The following is a 20,358-nucleotide window of genomic DNA, read 5'->3' as shown; positions in this document are numbered from 1 at the left end:
AAGCATGTAGATAAACCCTTTAACTATTGGAAAAGTATTCTTTGGTCAGACGAGACTAAAATCGAGCTTTTCGGCCACAATGATATTCGCAATATTTTCCGTAAGAAGGGGAAAACAAAAGCTTCCAAAGAACACCGTCCCTACAGTTAAACACGGAGGTGGCTTGATCATGCTATAGGGTTCCTTCAGCTCTTCTGGTGTAGGCAGACTTCATCGCGTCAACGGAATCATGAAAAAAAGAAGAATATGTTGATATATTAGGCACTTATATCAAGAATGATGCTTGGAACTTGCGGCTTGAGCGTCGTTGGATCTTTCAGCACGACGATGACCCTAAGCACACATCGAAATATGTGCAATCCTGGTTGCAGAGGAACCATATAAGTGTTCTGCAGTGGCCATCGCAGTCACTCGATCTCAACTCAATTGAAAACGTTTGGCATGAGTTGAAGACCAGTGTTCATCAGCGTCATCTGAAAAACTTGCAAGAGTTGGAGACCTTCTGTAAAGAAAAATGGAAGAAAATACCAGTCGAGTACTTTCAAACGATCATGGAGGGCTATGAGGAGAGATTGTGCCAAGTAATTCACCTGAAAAGCTACACAACTGACCATTAAATTAGACGCACGAACACTTTCTGCCCCTCCTATGTTTGGTTATTTGTTTATAAACAGTTTATTTGTCGTTCAATTTGTATGAAAATGTATGTAGATGTGTATTAGTATAATATTAATAACATACTCTACTGTCATTATCCTAATCGTTATAGTTTTTAAGTTATGAGGAAAACTACTCACGACGCAGGGGTACGAACACTTTCTGTCGTAACAGTAGATATTCAATAAACTGGTTGGAATATGGTCGTTTTATAAGCTTAAGTATGCAAAGAACTGGCTGAGGCAATCAGTTTGTAATATTTTGAAAATGGAATACGCAGATGGTTAAACCAGTTTGTGTCGGGATGAGTTAAACAGGAAGTAAGTGAGCAAATGAATAAAGAATAATTGTGATAAAGCATATCTTGTTTTGTTTTATTTGTTTGTAGTTAATCATAAAGATACACAATGGGCTATCTGTGCTCTGCCAATCATGGACATCGAAACTCAGTTTATAGCGGTATAAGTACGCAAACATACCATTGTGTCACTGAGGGGCATGATGAGAAACCACGGATCTTAGTTCTTAATAAACAATAATATGGCTTAGGTGCTAAATATTAAACACTAATATCGATATAAATTTCTTACACTAAATATTAGTTATTGTTTTAGCACAGAGCTAGACGGTGGCTATGTATGCTCTATCAGTCACGGAGATTTGAATTTTGGATTTTAGCGTTTTAAGTCCCTAAAATTACCGATGACTCATCAGGGAACTTCCAAATAATAGAAATGTAACATATCAGAATATCATTTTTATGGCACAGTTGTGCATAATGACATTCTACAAAGTGAAAAAAGAATGATATAGCAAAAACTTAAAGTACTGATTTTGTTCCATCCTTTTCTTGTTTCGTAATAACTGGTCTCCATATTAGGCATCTGCATCTTTCGTTATAGTCATAGTTTGGTCTGAACGTTGTCAAGGCGCCCACTATAAAATGACGAAATGAGTCTTGCATCAGATATTGTTATGACAGTTGCGACTTCCAAGTTCATCACTGAGATAACTCATACGATGAAATATGGTAGATGCACTAATTGCTAAAGACGACTGAAATCACTGTTTTCGTGAAGAGTTGTAAATTTTGCATATCAGAAAGGCAGAATGAAAGGTAGGTGCTATTGATAACAACAACTCTCCTTAACAACCTTGATATAATTCGCTCTTTCAAAATGAGTCAGAGAATCTAAGGCCTGGCATGGTCAGTTGGGTTAAGGCGTTCGACACGTAAACCAAGGATCGTGGGTTTGAATCCCTGTCGCATCAAACAAGCTCGCCCTTACAGCCGTGGGAGCGTTATAATGGTACGCTCAATTCCACTATTCGTTAGTAAAAGAGTATTTCAAGTATTAGAGACGGCTAGTGCAGATAGCCCTCGTGTAGCTTTGCGCGAAATTCAAAAACAAACAAACAGTGTCTATATATATAAACAGAATTATTTTCCAAACCGTTATTTAATTTACATAAAAAATGGAAAGGGTAAAGTAAAAAATGAAATAAGTTAATAATAACAAAATGTGTCAACAGAATAATAAAGAAACAATAAATCTGGGGCTACTTTTGAAGTTTAAGGTACACAAATACAAATATAGTTCTACTCTGCCTCTGAGATTAAAAGGGCAAATTAACGTTAATAGATAACCATAAGACATTCTAGTATTTTTGTTTACATTGTAAACTTGGTATGAATAGAAGTCGTGTATTACTAATATTAATAAACCATTAGCTGGATCGTTTTATTACGTCGTAAGAACATTATAGATATCGGTAATGTATTACTGATACCAATAAAATATTCGTTGCTTTGGGTCGATACCAGATAGCGTGTTAAGTTGCAGATCGAAGAAAGAAGGATTTGAAACATAATACTGATAGGCACACTTAACTCTTTCTCCTGTTGGCGCGTTACAGTAGTGGCAGTCAGTTCTGTTATCCTGTTCAAAAAGCCGGATAAAGATGTTCCCAGGAAATAGTAATTTAAATTTAGGTATGACTAAATCTGAGCTCTAAGGCTTTCAGACGAGCAGGCGTTATAGAGTTACGGGCAATCCATGATAAAAAAGTAGCCCAAGAGTTGGCGGTGGGTGGTGATGACTAGTCTGCTAAGGTAGGGACGGCTTGCAAAGATAGTCCTCGAGGAGCTTTGCGCGAAATTAAAAAACAAACAAACAAACAAACAAAGAGCCTATTCCTAGGAACATCTATTCTAGATGCTTGCACAATTAGAACAATATAAGCAGACATGCTTCTTGTGAATTTGTTATGCATAATTTTACTATGTGATCAACACCGGATCGAGCAACTGTGATTTAAAAGATCTCATCAGACTTTCAGTGATTCAACGCCCACATTTTACGTTGTTATCACCAAAGAAACCATACTTTCTTGTTTGTGTCCTAGATAAGCATGTCTTAACATACTTATTGACTTTTAAGTGCTTGTTTTGGTAAAGTACGTCGTGTGGTACAGATATATGTAGTTATTACTTTAAAAAATTCTCATTTTGAGACACAATCTGAAGTTGCATATTTCAAGTCTGCATAATCGTTTCTTCTCCTTAGTTTCTCTGAGTTGTAGATACTTTTCCTTTCGGTTACCGCTGTTAATACACTTGGATGATAACCGCCTTTGTTCAATTCGCCAAGTAAGCATTCTTGGTCAGCGACGTCCCCGCTACACGAGAGCTCTCTTACACGTTCCTTTAAAAGTTACCAACCGGTGGGCCACTAGTAAGTTTACGGACTTACAATTTTGAAATACGGGCTTCGATTCTTTAAGGTTGACAGAGTACAAAGTGTGACTTTGCGCTAAAACAAAAACAACAATTCTATGAACCCGAAAGTGTCTTTGTTTTTACACCTATTGTTTTGTAGAGTAACTATGACATAATTCCATTTCTGCGGATTTTGGGCTTAAACAATGTACCTCATAACGTGTTTAGTCTATTTTGCATATTCAAACAAAGGGAAGTTTCTTATAAATATGGTTTGTTTTTGTTTTGACAAAGAGGAGTTAGGTGCTATAATATTACCAGTTTACATTTAAATTGGCCCAGCATGGCCAAGCATGTTAAGGCGTTCGACTCGTAATCCGAGTGTCGCGGGTTCGAATCCCGGCCGCACCAAACATGCTTGCCCTTTCAACCGTTGGGGCGTTATAAGTTACGGTCAATCCCACTATTCGTTGGTAAAAGAGTAGCCCAAGAGTTGGCGGTGGGTGGTGATGACTAGCTGCCTTCCCTCTAGTCTTACACTGCTAAATTAGGGACGGCTAGCACAGATAGCCCTCGAGTAGCTTTGCGCGAAACTAAAAAACAAGACAAAAATCAAACAAACATTTAAACACGGAATAAAAAAACACCCATCAAAAGGTAAAGAGTACATTTCCTATGCATGATATGAAACTTCCAAATATTTAAAAACATTATTCCAGTACGTTCTTCATTTAAAATTCGAAGTTAGAATCTTTGGTATTGTGGTATAACATATATACTTTTACAAATGTACTTTCCTATACGATTTTTCCTAAATTTTAGAATTAATTAATTTCTTATGTATTTAATTTATTTAGTTTGAATTACGTCCAATAAACATAAAAGACGCGATTTGCAAATGAAAAGGAAACGTGATTACACATACCGAATGAAACATTTGGTGGTTTTAATCTTTTGCATTGCTTCAATCTAGGAAGATCCGGCATAATGGTTAGGGCTCTCCACTCGCAATCTGAGAGTTTGACGGGGATTTGAACCCCCGTCTTTCCTCCAGTTTTCCACTGCTAAATTAGGGACGACTAACGCAGTTAGCCCTCGTCCATGTTTGAGCGAAATTAAACAAAATAATAAATAATCGGGTAGAAAATTCCACATCCTGTCTTACTGGTGTTTAAATCTTTTTTCTTTTGTGATAAAGAATGAACAGCCGTTTGTTTTTATAGTTTTGTTTCATATTCAACATGTAAATGTTTTCTTCGATTACTTCTAAATAATGAACATAAATCGTTATATAGAGAAAAGTCTCTAAAAGAGCTATTTAAAAGATTAATCAAATAACTAATACATTAACTATTCAGAAAATATGTCGGTTAGCAGTAAAATTTCACTAATAATGTTTTACTTTTTTTATTAATTTCCAAAAGCTAAGCGTTTTTATGTATTAAATGTGTAAAGATTTCTGTATTTAAGTGAATACACGATTAGATTTTGTATTTTAACCGTTTTACCCTTGGTATCCAACTTTCACAAGAATCGTCTGCGATCTTAATGCGTAATTTTTAGTCACTTCACCATTGATCGTTTCGTGAATACGGCAAGAAACGAGAAGCCACAGCTGACATTAAACAGTTTCGCTACTTAATACAAATTCCGCGTGAATAATTAGGAACTTATCTTAAAATGCACTTCCATGTTTCCCTTGACGGAGTTTTAATTGCAGTTTCACAGACCAGTTTTTATTATTCAATTAAACATCCATTATAAGCAATAACATAAAATCAATTAAAGACCAGCTCGTAAAATTATCAATTACAAATTCTGAGCATTAGTCAAGTCAACAATAACAAAACTACTTTTCTTTAATGAGTGCACTTCAAGTATTGTCATATTGCATAAAAAGGTAAAGTAGTTTCACTAAAAAGACACAGTTTTTAATTTTACTATGAAAATAAAATGAATAGTTACGCCAGGCTTCACTTTATTTGGCTATGATTTGTCAGTACGTATTCAACCATGAATTTTAATTTAGACGAGAATTATGCATGCTCAGGTTAGTAAAGAGACCCGTATCTTCTACTATCATAGCAAGAAAATTATGAAAAAAATTCTTCAATAAACAAATGCGACTTATTACTTTGTTATTTTTATTAAAATATTTGCTTATAATCATATACGATGGTGAGAATAAAGGCTGAAAGAACGAATCCAAAGGAGTTAATTTTCATACGTAAGAGCGTTCAACGCATTTTAGTAAAAATGACAACTAGGGGACGCTTTATTAACTCATCTAGAAATAACAAGCTTATATTGTATTCAAAGGCGTGTTGATTGAAGTTGAACAGTGTTTATCGAGCTACGTTTGGGATATTTATTATTATTCTTAATTTTTAACTCAAAGTTCAAAATTGTATTTTTGTGTGATGTTTGAATGTTAAACAGTGTTTATTTTCATATATATATTATTCTAGAAACAGAATTAATGTTATCACCAAGAAATTGCAAATATGGGTTTTACTAAAAACGGCGTTTTTCTTCAGAACACTTACAATATTAGCATGAAATACAACAAATTAAAACTATTATTGTAAAAGACGAAGATTTTCATTGTAATAAGACATTGAAAAGAATGTCAAAACAAACAGACAACTAACTCTGTATTTTACAACGAAATTCAAATCTCAAGATATTCGTGTTAAAAATATTTCTTTTCTCAACAAAACACATTCCAGGATTTTGATTACCGTATTTTTTTTCAACAAGTAATAACTTAAACCGTTGAAGCACTACAGAGGTAATCTAGCTTATTGACCATAAAACTATTTTATATATTTTTTCACTACAGAATCACAGAAAATCAATTTTCAAGCACGTGAATGTTATTATTGTCCACTGAAGTATCCCACGTCAATACAAGAGAGAGTTAAGAGAAACCAAAACGTGAAATCTTCAATTGTGTCCCAGGAAAGATATTTGATATTTTCAACGTGAACAGTACCCTATGTACCATTTGGTTTAAACCTCAAAGACTCTCCTATGATTCAGATATAGCTGTCACTGATTTTGAACTACTGAAGAGAAATAGGACAAGCAATCCTCAACACTTGCTGCCCATTAAGCTACTCTTAAAGGGACAGTTGAACTGGCCGTAACATTTATAACCACCCATATTGGAAAGTGAAAATAGTAGCCAGCAACATCAGTCTCGACCTTGAACACCGCGATTCACAGCCTGACATACTAACAACGGGGCCTGTGATACAAACAATATATTCCCATTCTTTGTTAAAACTATCTGACAGTTTAATAACAAGCAAAATCTGACTTAACCGGTTATAATTACCGTATTTTGCTGAGTGAGTAAGGTACTGTTAAATGTTGAAAATAAGAAGTAATTGACAGAGGTGGGTAAAGAACAAACTGAAAAACAATTTGCATTAGTTAAGCATCTATATGTGAAGAGTTACCTAGTGGTAAAGTCGAGCTGCCCTAGATGGTGGTCATCAGACAGCGTAGTTATCCTCGACAGAGATTTTCTTGGCTATTTTTATTGTTGGCTGATTTTGACTCTTCTTCTTGGTAGATAGCCATCACTTTGACCTTTCAGATCATTCAGTTTTTCCCCGCAATCATTTATTTACTGTCTTTTGTTTCCTCTTTTTTTGTTCTACTCTCTGATCTTCCACTGACCAATTCTCATCGTTTCATCATTCATTTTATTTCATCTTCGTTCGCTGGTCTATCCTAATCAGCAGTTCTTACTTCAACCACGAATTTTTATCAAGCAAGCCCCTCTGTTTATCAGTGTTCGACCATCTCAAAACTTGTAGTATGCACACTATGTTTTATATATCTTAGCAGGTAGTCCTGCTATTAATACGTCTCCTATTACTTTGGTCCTAAATCATAGTTATAAGTATTTTGTTGATATTGCTTTAATCTTGCTATTTTGAAATTGTTTACCCTGTGTTGGTTTTTACTATCTAATAGAAATCCATCGTGTTTTCTTTTCTCGTTTAGATGTTTTAAATGCGTTAACACCTTTCTTGACATTTTCTTATGGTTCATATTTGTCTTATCACAGGTATCTCTTCATGATCGCAGCGACCCCTACTGCACTCGTAACATTCAGAGAATTTTGCGATCTTGTACTTAAGATCAACTTCCAAATTGATGCTTCTGACATTTATATATTTTCAACACACACACACAAACAACAAACAAATAGTGTAGTCTCAATCAAATCGCATTAGAACAACTTTTAGCTTTAAGCCAATTTCCAGCGACAGATCTCTTCCATTGACCCTACAAAAGTCACAGTATTTTCGTAAGCACTTATCTCTTTCGGGATTATTTTACACAACCTAATTCATAACTTCCTCGAAAGTACCACCAAATTAACCGTTTGCACCACTGCACTGTAGGGTGTTGTCTGTCAGTCAGTCAATAGACACTAAAATGATGTCACATAAGGAACTCTTGACACTGGAATTATACATTGTATAGACTACAACACAGCATCTCATATGAACTTTAAAAACAAGAAAAAATTTTGTATTACTCTTAGTTTCGGTTTTATTTGTTTTAAGATCACAACATTTTCGTGTGCAAATGTACCTGATAAAATAGTTGTATTCTGAATTATTTACAGAAAGTACGGTGCAATCCAGAATTTAACTGGTTGAAAACGATTTAGCAAATGAACTCTTAATTAAGTCAGAGATCGATTGTTAACTACAACAGTTTGAAATAACTTTATTTTAACTCGTATTTTTGGTATTGTAATAATTAAATAAGGGCCGTACATAGACTAGTGACTTAGGATCCCATAGTCGGTTTCCGTTGCTGAAAACTCGCGCTCCGTAATTTGGGGCTTTGGGTGCAATATAGCAGTGTTAATCAAAATATATTAGGGCTTGTCATCTGTCTTACGTCCAATCTGTGAGAACAAAATTATCTGCTAATACAGATATGCAGTAAGTAGCTTTAACTGATATATCCGAACAATATCAAGCTTAACATACGGTCCCTTTTGAAATTCAATTATTTTTATTGTATTATTGACTGTGACTAGTATACCAGTGGTTTTCTGATGCGTGTCCAAATAAAGTCATTGCTATTTTATGTCAAACTTTGTACAATGTGGCAATACTTAAAAAGTCAAATATAAGTATATTAAACGAGTAAAGAACAGAGCGATGGGATTACCATTCAAGAAAGAAACAAACATTACAGTTTATAATGTATCGAATGTGAATAGCAGATTCATGCTTAATTGTTTCGTTTTTATTCAATAGCGTATAAACTAAGGTATTATTTCGAAGAAAAGCTTCCTTTAAACAAATGTTGTAAATAGAGTAGCAGAGGAAGATGTTAGGCTCTAAATAACAGAAATATTAGCTTTAAATGACTAACCGAAAATTAATATTTCAACGTTGTATCGCATAACGTTTCGTTCCAACGTAAGGCACTTCTCTGCGCAAGAAATTCTTTGTTTGTTTGTTTTTGAATTTCGCACAAAACTACATGAGTACTATCTGCGCTAGAAGCCCCTAATTTAGTAATGTAAAAATAGAGGGAAGGCAGCTAGTCGCCACCACCCACTGACAACTATTGGGCTACTCTTTTACCAAAGAATAGTGGTAGTGATCGTCACATTATAACGCTCCCACGGCCAAAAGGGCGAACATGTTTGGTGTGACGGGGACTTGAACCCGCGCTCCTTAGATGACGAATCGAGTGACTTAACCATTTAGCCATGCCGGGCCTTAGTGTTATTTAAACACACTGTTAGTAAAAGACAAAATAACAAACCTAACTTTGTTTCTGTATGTTTTTGATTTATCGACATGCTTTATAAACAACTTCAGGTGGCACTTGGTAATTAAGTATAATATGAAAATTATTTCGTTTGACTATAATATTCCCTCTAGTTTGTGCTTACAGTAAGCAAATATATAAGGAGTTTCGAAAATCAAGTTACAGCACAACGTAAAATATGTCAACATCAAAAATCCTAGAGTGAAAATACACTTACACATGTAGATACACACTGCATTCCGTATCACCATTTCCACTGATGTACTGGAAAAAATAAAATAAAATGGTTAGTTAGTTTGTTTATTTAGAATTAAGCACAAAGCTACAGTATGGGCTACATGTGCTCTGCTCACCACAGATATGGAAGCCTAGTTTCTAGTTATAAAATGGAACAAAAATTAACGTCTTTAATCATTCGGAAATTGCTTTCAGGCTAAACAGCAGCAAAAACATACACATCCTAGCTCTACTTTCTTCGTCTCTTAATACAGGATGGCCCGTAAGTTACTACCCATCCATATGTTATTATGTTATATTCAATTACACATTATTATAAACTTGTTTCTTTTTTTTCAGACAAATATGGCCGATATAAACCCATTTACACTTGAAAATGTCTCACAGAACATGGCGTCGCATAATATTATGCAGCGAGAATGAACGACAGCACACAGATACACTGGATACATAAGATATATGGATGGGTAGGGACTTACGGGCCACCCTGTGAATTGGTGACTATAATAAACATTCTGTTCACTCGTAAAAACAACAACAACATAAACTTGCAGGGTAAATAATTGAAATCTTGGATTAGTTACAAAAATGTTGCCAGTAAAATGACGTGTATTAAAAAAAACGGTATTATTCTTGTATCTAATTCATACCTGTTCGTTTATGATTGGTGGAATAATATGTACAGAGATTACCTACTTAGAGAGTTTCACTTTTATATAAGCAAATTTTGTTTGTTTTGAATTTAGAAGAAAGCTACTCGAGGGCTATCTGCGCTAGCCGTCCCTAATTCATCACCACCCACCGCCAACTCTTGAACTACCCTTTTATCAATGAATAGTGGGATTGAGCGTCACATTATAACGCCCCCACGGCTAAAAGGGCAAGCATGTTTGGTGCGACCGGGATTCGAACCCTCGAATTACGAGTCGAACGCCTTAACACGCTTGGCCATGCCGGGCCCTATAAGCAAATTATGAAAAGCCCTTTTCAGTGACACTCCTTGGCTAGCTTTCATTGATTCACAATAACAGAATGTAACGTTTTTCAGAAAACCACGATGGAGTTTTCAAAACTCTTATGAGATTACACTAAATTTCATTTTAGCAGCTCTAATGTTATTTATTAACCCTAAAAAGTAATATATGTTATCATAAAGATAACTAATCTGCCAGTATGAAATGTTTAAGCTTATAAAATGAGCTCGTGGTAACTTAGACTTTAGGATGTAACTGGATCGTACCTTCCTTTTTTTTACATTAATTGACAAAATGAATCCCACGCGAAGCTTATAATTGCGTAAGCAGACGACGTAAAACATTACTTGAATTAATAATAAGAGAGAACATTTTTTAAAAAACATTTTAAGGAAGATAGCTTACTCACGAGTACTACCAACAAGTTTTGGGTTGTTGTTGTCCATAATAATGGAATTGGACAGTCGCTCTTATAACGCATTCAGAATGTGGAGAGCTATTTTTGTTTGGGGAGTGGTTATGGGTCTCGAGCCAACTGTTTTTTGTTTTGAATTTCGCGCAAAGTTATACGAGGGCTATCTGCGCTAGCCGCTTCTAATTTAGCAGTGTAAGACTAAAGGGAAGGCAGTTAGTCATCACTACCCACCGCCAACTCTCGGGTTACTTTTTTATTATGGATTGTCCGTAACTTTATAACACCTCCTCGTCTGAAAGGACGAACATGTTTGGTGTGACGGGGATTCGAATCCGCGACCCTCAGATTACGAGTCGAGTGCCTTAACCACCTGGCCATGTCGGGCCCAAGAAATTTAAACATATAAGATAACAATGAAATATAGATACAAACATACTATTGTTCAATATAAAAACAATAAAAAAAATCCAAATACATTTTGGATATTTTAAATGCACACCTCTTGATGCGTTTATATTTTCAAACTGTACATATATACAACTTTAACAGACTATCGATGAATGAGTCCCTGCTTGACAAAACTAATTCATTATAAATTTCCTTTATGTTTCTTCTGACAAGTCACGAAAGTTGCTCATATCTCACACATTCATAGTAGTGACAGCTTTAAATAAAAGTGATGGCTTTAAGGTACAAAATATCTCACACAAAAGCTGCGTTATTAATGACATTCTTGCTAAAGGGCACTTCGTTACACCTAAAATGCGCAGTGATGCGTCTTTCAGATTTTGTGAAAAATGCAGAGCATATCAAATTCTTAACGTATACCTTCGGTGAAAGTCATGCGCATTAATCTATAGATTAAATGTGAAGGTTTACTTCCCCACAGATTAAATGTTATCCATCTTTAATTAACAAACTGGCAATAAGCATTTGAACACCATGAGATTCTAGCTAGCCACCAAAGATGAATACAATGCACGTAACCTGTTTCTCACGTTTTTTGTTACCTTCATCTCACAATTAATGAGCAGAATAGCTGATTTTTCTGTACTGTATAACGCTAATCAGATGCTTTGAATGTTAAAACTTAACAGAAATAAATATCACTGAGAAGAGCTGACTAAGCTATAACTTAGAGCTCTCCAAAGAGTCAGTAAATATTTTTCTAACAGCCAACGGCTATAATAGCTGTTCATAGTTCGTAATTTCCGTGTTCTGACCTTTCCTTGAATAGACCATTTTCAAGTTACCATCATATATATATAAATAAACCAGTTAAGTATAAAGTTATTCTTTCGAAATATCATAATGTACATAAATAAACATTTAAAGCTATTGCTAAACTAATTCATCATGCAAGTGGTGTTCATGTATATATATAATTATATAACGCATATGAGAATATAGGGATATGGGTAATGTTTCATCAGGTTATGGAAAGAAACGACAATGTTTCACCTAAATATTTTTATATAGTCCACGTTTTTATTTATTTTCCATTACTTTGTTTAATACATCTTGAAAGTTTGTTTGTCTCAAAGTGAGAATCTAATTAGATAGGTAATTATAACTTGTATTTTTCAAGATGAGAAATTGCACATTGCTGCAAAACATTCGGCACTTTGTTCCAAAAACTTGGTTTGTCATTAGAAAAAAAGGGTTCTGTTTCAATAAAACAATTGTGAAACATGTTTTTCACTCGAATACAAGAGACTACAAATTTTCTAAAGTTATTTGAAAATACAAAAAAATATCTGAACACAAAACAAAAAATATGACAATTAAATTCATGTAAGAAAAACTTAGAGCAATTGCCCACAACTGAAATATAGTTTAAAAACTTCTTAAATATTTATAAAAATTTAAAAATGGTGGTCAACTTCACTAGATTACCATATTCAAGTCTTATAATTTTTCACAAAATATCAATCTTATGCTTTATTAAAGTAACGCCAAATTTACAAAGTACCGACTTTTTGCAAAATTCTGTATTTATGAATAGGAATGCAACATTAAAAGCTAGTTTGTTTTAAAGCTAAAATCAGTAATCACAGAAGTGAGACATTGCTCCGAACATACACTATATGGCCAAAAAGTATGTGAACACTTGTTCATCACACCCATTAGTGCTTGTTAAACATCTCATTCCAAAATAATAATGTGGAGTTGATCCCCTCTTTACTGCTATAACAACTTCCACTCACTCTTTTGGGAAGGCTTTTCACTGGATTTTGGAATATGACTACGGGGATTCGCTTCTATTCAACCACAAGAGCATTAGTGAGGTCAGACGAGAAAGCCTGGCTCGCAGTCCGCGTTCCAATTCATCCCAAAGGTGTTGAGTTGTGTTGAGGTCAGGGCTCTGTGCAGACCTGTCAAATTCTTTCACACCAATCTCGGCAAATCATGGACCTCGCTTTGTGAACGGGGGCATTGTCATGTTGAAATTAAAAAAAGGATTTTCCCCAAACTGCTGCTACAAAGTTTGAAGCTCACAATTATCTAGAATGACATGGTTTGCTGTAATGTTAAGATTTTCCTTCACTGTAACTTAAGAGCCTAGCCCAAACCTTGCCCGTCAGACTGCCAGATAGTGAAGCGTGATTCATCACTCTAAAGAACGCGTTTCCACTGCACCAGAGTCCAATGGCGGTGTGCTTTACTTCACTTCAGTCGATGCTTGGCATTGCGCATGGTGATCTTTGGATTGTGTACGGTTGCTCGGCCATGTAAACACATTTCATGAAGTTTCTGATAAACAGTTCTTGTGCTGACGTTGCTTCCAGAGGCAGTTTCGAACTCTGTAGTGAGTGTTGCAACTGTGAGCACACGATTTTTACCCGCTGCAGCACTCGGCAGTCCCGTTCTGTGAACTTGTATGGCCTACCGCTTCGTGGCTAAACTGTTGTTGCTCCTAGACGTTTCCACTTTACAATAACAGCACTTACAGTTGACTGGCACAGCTTTAGTAGGGCAGAAATTTGACAAACTGACTTGTTGGAAAGGTAACTTCCTACAACAGTGCCACTTTGAAAGTCACTAAGCTCTTTAGTACGACCCATTCTACTACTTTGTCTGTGGAGATTGCATGGCTATGTGCTTGATTTTATGCACCTGGTAGCAATGGGTGTGGCTGAAATAGCAGAACCCACTAATTAAAAGGGGTGTTACTTTTGGCCATGTAGGGTATATACCCCCCTTCCCGAGAGCTTAATTCGACACTCCCATTAAGAAGTGAGTCTAATTAATGAGTCTAAATTATAGATAGACGATAGAAAGAACTACCAAGAGAGACATCTTGCGTAGGTATAAATAAAGCTGGTGCATGTGTTTACAAAGGTGTTTTACATGCTCGGTTATTGGATTTTGCGCAATGGGTTAATTGAAACATTGCAATTTTTAGAAGATAAAAATAGTTGACAAAAGTGTTTATTTACTTGTGTTATATATTTTCCAAACTTGTCTTTATCATACTGCCTTGATTTCTTCCATTAAATTAGCACCAATAATTTGCAAAGGAAAAGAAACACTCTGTTCGCTAACTAAGAAAATGTATCATTGTTAGCGAAAGTATTAAGCGCCACCTAATTAATAAGCAGAAGTTAAAATAATACCACATTTTACTTGTGAAATTAATGATTAAGGATATTCTATTTTAGAAAATAGTAATGAATATCAGGAAAAAAATATATAAAGAAAATGAAAACTATAAATTAAAAAAATTGAATATGAAAAGAAGAATTTTTTCTTCACTAAATCACAGGTTAATAACGTATAATATTTTTCTGGCTTCACAGATAAAGGTAAGACATTTAAAACACATAAACCTAACTCTTCGTATACTTTAGGATTTGTTAAGGCTAACAATATGGATTAGTTACTGTTGATACATTAATACATTTTAATTTTTCCTAATTAATTTCTTTAAATAATAATATTTAATCACTGAATACTTTATTACATTCAAATAGTTTAGTGGATAGAAGACAAAGCTACCTTTATTTATTTTTTCAGTACTTTTAACTTTTGAAGATTTGTGATGAAGCTTTGTTTTTAATACACCTGGTGTTTAAATGTAAGTTTTAATATTAAAATACTGCCATTGAAAAAAATTGCCAATAATATTATTTTTATAGCCCCCAAGTGACACAACAGAATGTTTGCGGACTTAGAACGAACGTTGGAAATACCCGTGGCAGGTAGATCACAGATAGCTCATTGTATAGCTTTGTTTTTAGCTTGAAACAAACAAATAAAATACTCTTTTTTTTATAAATTAGCTAGTTCTCACCAGCGTTGTATCTAAATATAACGTTCGTCAATTATTATTTAGCTATTTATCAGTGTTAAAGATGAGTGATAAATATTAACGTATTTAATTTCATTTAAGATCTTGTTTATAACCTGAAAATTAAGATTTATATTTTGACTTCAGGAAGTTAAACTTCTTTTGTATGTTCTATTAAACGATGGTTGCTCCCGATGAAGTCACTTCAATTGCTTAAGGAAAAATCAAAAAATAAATTAATGAAAGTCGGACTCTTATAGTGTCGTGCGCATTGTTAAAGAAACTTTCATAACCAGCGCTTTATATCAATACTGAACTTCTTATCTAGACTGTTTCATGTAGAATTTTATAAATGTATTAATTTATTTCAGGTCTCTTATCGATAGTAAGTTAATTTGTTTCTCTAGTAATCTTCTCTACAGGTTACAGGGTATGTTTTCTGGTAGGCCTGCCTTCGCAAACAATGTTTTAACAGAAATTCTGAAATTAAGATACTAAAAATATTTTAGAATACCATGCACGACATTACGTATTTATCCCCTGTTTATTGACATATTCAATGTTCGAAATAAACATTTCGACTTGGAATTGTTACAAATTTCTCAGATTGAAATAGCATTGTAGACTTACACAGTGATGAATATATAAATCATTTATTATACTTAACCGTTATTCATATTTTGTTATTGTCAAAATTTAGAACTAGTTCTGGATAAGCCTGTTTATAACTGTTGTTACCAGGTTATAATCAGTTTTAGAATAACTGGTTCTCATAATGAGATTGAGAAGAATAAAAAGTAACAAGTTGTCAAATGTAGCCATCCAAAGTAACAAGTTATCAAATGTAGCCATCCAAAGTAACAAGTTATCAAATGTAGCCATCCAAAGTAACAAGTTATCAAATGTAGCCATCCAAAGTAACAAGTTATCAAATGTAGCCATCCAAAGTAACAAGTTATCAAATGTAGCCATCCAAAGTAACAAGTTATTAAATGTAGCCATCCAAAGTAACAAGTTATCAAATGTAGCCATCCAAAGTAACAAGTTATCAAATGTAGCCATCCAAAGTAACAAGTTATCAAATGTAGCCATCCAAAGTAACAAGTTATTAAATGTAGCCACCCAAAGTAACAAGTTATCAAATGTAGCCATCCAAAGTAACAAGTTATCAAATGTAGCCATCCAAAGTAACAAGTTATCAAATGTAACCATCCAAAGTAACAAGTTATCAAATGTAGCCATCCAAAGTAACAAGGTATCAAATGTAGCCTTCCAAAGTGATGTGTATAACGTAAACTCTTTTGTTGACATTCTATCTCTATAATGGCCAAAACTTTTACTAATACCACAATAGATTGCAGCGCAACTGACATTGGTGAAAATGTCGCTATAGCAAACGTTTAATTTGATGAACATGCTGTAATATGTGCTGAACCATTTCTTGGCTTTAACGGTTCCGAACGATATCTGTGAACGTTCATAATACAAATATTGGGAACCCTACGCTAAATGTAGGATGCTTAAAAAATAAAACATTTCACTAAGTTACTGGAAATTAGAGACCTGGTTAGTAGGACGTTCGACTCGCGCTCTAGGGGTCACGGGATCTAATCACCATCTTAATAACAATTTCAGCTATGGCAACTTAACTTGTTACGGCTAATTCCACTATTCGTTGGCGGTGGGTAGTTTGACTTTTTTCAAGTTATTTACTGCTTAGTTTGGGTCGGCTAGTGTGTATCTCACAAGGAAAATTTTGGTTTGTGTGGAATTTCGCCCATAGCTATACGAGGACTATCTGCGCTAGCCGGCCCTAATTTAGCAGTGTAAGACTAGAAGGAAGGCAGCTAGTCATTACCATTCACCGTCACCTCTTGAGCTACTTATCTACCAAAGAATGGTAGGATTGACCGTCATATTATAACGCCCTCACGGCTGAAAGGGCAAGCATGTTTGGTGTAATGGGAATTCGAACTCGCGACCCTCGGATTATGAGTCCAGTGCCTTAACCATCTGGCCATGTCGGGCCCACAACGAAAATACATTTTGCATTATATATATATATTAACGTAACAAGTCCACCTAAAGTTATCTCAAGGTTTGAGTAGCATTTTTGTAAAATATAAAATTTTACTGTATTTCTTTTAGCACGCAATAATCTTAGTAGCCTGTTGGATAACGAATTCTTGATAAAGCCTGCTTATAGTTGAATAAAGCCTTATACCAAGTAGAAGTAAGACAATTTATAAGAGTGCCCATTTTTGTGTGTCTTTTGTAAAGTGTAAAACAACACAAAGCGCTATCTGAGGTGTGTCCACAGTTGGTATTGAAACTCTCTTATTAAGCATTCTAAACGCTCATTCTTGACGCTGCGTCACAGAAGAGCAAAATGTAACTGAAATATACTCATTTTTAAATAAATTAAAATGAGAAGGTTAGTAGTAACTGAATTTAATAAGTCGTATATGTTGATTTTACGTTTTGTTTGATTTCGGTAAGCTGAAAGCTGCACAATGGGTCATCTACGTTCTGCCTATCGTGGGTATCGAAATCCGATTTTTAACTTTATAAACCCTGTAGCTTGTTGCTGAACTACCAGACGTTGAGAGACCATGTCAGTTTTATAACATGTTTCTAAAGCATTGTTTTATTTTATTTTCCCTCTATAATTCTCTATATTACAAACTTGTACAAATATCAAGTTATTAATGCAAGAGTAGAATGTGAAGTTTTATTACTCTTCTAAAATTAGTTAGTTATTTAAGTTAAACTATTTCTGTTCCATAACATTTCATTACAGTCAATTAATTGTTTATTAAGATATTAACATTCTAATTAAAAACTGATTATTTAAATGTAACGTAAGTATCACTTAAAGGACGTGTCTGATAGAATATTTTTTATTATAGCGAAGGTGGATGGATTTTATTTGCTGTTTTGTTTCAAAGCATAACTTCCAATCAAATGCAACTGAAAAGTTTGTAATTTATACAAATGAACAAATATACGTCTTTCTTAACTTACTGATATACAAAAATATTTAAAATGGGAACAAATACAATGTAGCTTAAACTAATTGGTCTAACATCACAATACTTTTATAAGGCCATCTAACGACGTCACTAAATTTGAAGTATACTAACCACCCATCCATTATTCACGATGAAATATTGTTACTCGTTTTTCTCACCCAAAATTGAAAGAGGGAGGAATATTTTGAGGTATCTGGCAGATTTGATTTGTTTCTTAATTTCGCACAAAGCTACTCGAGGGCTATCTGTGCTAGCCGTCCCTAATTTAGCAGTGTAAGACTAGAGGGAAGGCAGCTAGTTATCACCACCCACCGTCAACTCTTGGGCTACTCTTTTACCAACGAATAGTGGGATTGATCGTACATTATAACGCCCCCACGGCTGAAAGGACGACATGTTTGGCGCGACCGGGATGCGAACCCGCGACCCTCAGATTACGAGTCGCACGCCTTAACACGCTTGGCCATGCCGGGCCAGGCAGATTCGAACCCAATTCAGTAGTTGTGTAACCCAGACGTCAATCACAGTGTAAACTCGCGACCTCTTAAAAAAAAATGTAAATTTATGTTGTTTTTCATGTAAGATCCAAAATATACAATAAAATACTGCTTGTGAAGACAGGAAACATTTCACAATACGTATACACAAGGTGTGTGCTACCTATTTTCTGGACCACAAAACGTCCTTGTCTATAATTGTGACTGAGTATTTAATAAGATTTCTTGTTTGTCCATTTAAGTTACAGCATGTTCACAAAGGGCTAAAATTACCAGATCAAATACTTTATTGATTTACCTGTAGATGTCCATTTATTGGACTGTGCACCAGAGAAGCTTTAAGAGGCTACTCGTAACCGTATTTTGAGCTCAATTATCATTCATATAACGAATCAACAGTTGAAAGAATAAAATGTACTTGGTAACGATACGTCTCCGAGATAATTGTTTGGGTTTTAAGATCCACATTACGCAGGTAATAACAACCATTAAAACTAGGACCAAGAGCAATTACTATAGTAATTAAATAAAATTAATAGGACTATAATTTACCAAAAAAAAGTTGAATGTGTGAAGACATTCTGGACATTTCAGCTCATCATTCATTAGTCCGCGTTATGAGTTATGAGCTTGTCACTTTTTGCTCTTTAATAATGTGTGCTAAGAGGGACAGAGATCTGATTAAGTTAACACTCCTACGAAGAGTGGGGTCTAATAGGCCCCAGAGCAACTTGAAAGGTTATTAATACTAGGCTAATAATTTTGTATTTAAATGAAATTGCCATTTAAATCCATTAATGAATGGATTAACGAGATTCCCACTGTCCCTATCTACTATCTAGCGAAACCACAGCCAGGGGAACGGGCTTGGAGAAATCAGGACTAGAAACGACTTTTCGTAGGAGTGTTAAAGAAGTAATGAACATAACTCTTCACAGCGTTTGATTTACGTTTTTATAGACGTTTTCGAAAAACGAAGATTAAAATGAAAACTGACGTATTACTTTCTCAAGGTTCAATTATAATAACAATAGACTGTAAAAGTGGACAAATTATTGGTCTGTTACAAACATAATCTCAGTAAAATAATAAATGCAACAATCCTTCTTTTATTTTACCTTAGTAGAAGGACTAAAATTGTAACATTAATTGAAGTTTAAACGATAAATAACTATTTTAAGTTTGGCACGCTAAGTGTAAATGTGTCTCAATGCTAGAAAATAATAAAATATCTTAAATTTAATAAAGCTAAATATATTAAACCATTTCAGACAAATTAACAGTATGAAAACTGTCAGAGTTAAAAGTTAAACTTGTTTTGTTTGTTTTTGAATTTCGCGCAAAGCGACACGAGGTCTATCTGCGCTAGCAGTCTCTATTTTAGCAGTGTAAGACTAGAGGAAAGGCAGCTAGTGATCACCGCCCATAGCCAACTGTTGGGCTACTCTTTTACCAACGAATAGTGGGACTGACCGTCACATTATAACGCCCCTACGAATGAAAGGGCGAGCATGTTTGGTGTTATGGGGATACAAACCTGCAAACCCCAGATTACGAGTCGAGCATCCTAACTATCTAGCCCTGCCGGGTTAACTTACATCTTTCATGTAAATCATTGGCTCAGGTACCTTAGCTATAAAAAATACCATTTTTGTTATATCAAATAATTCTTGTGTAGGGCTGGCATGGCCAGGTGGCTAGGGCGCTTGGTTTGCACTC

The sequence above is a fragment of the Tachypleus tridentatus genome, chromosome 7 (genome assembly GCF_004210375.1).
Source record: "Tachypleus tridentatus isolate NWPU-2018 chromosome 7, ASM421037v1, whole genome shotgun sequence".
NCBI lineage: Eukaryota > Metazoa > Arthropoda > Merostomata > Xiphosura > Limulidae > Tachypleus > Tachypleus tridentatus.
This window is presented reverse-complemented; position numbering follows the sequence as displayed.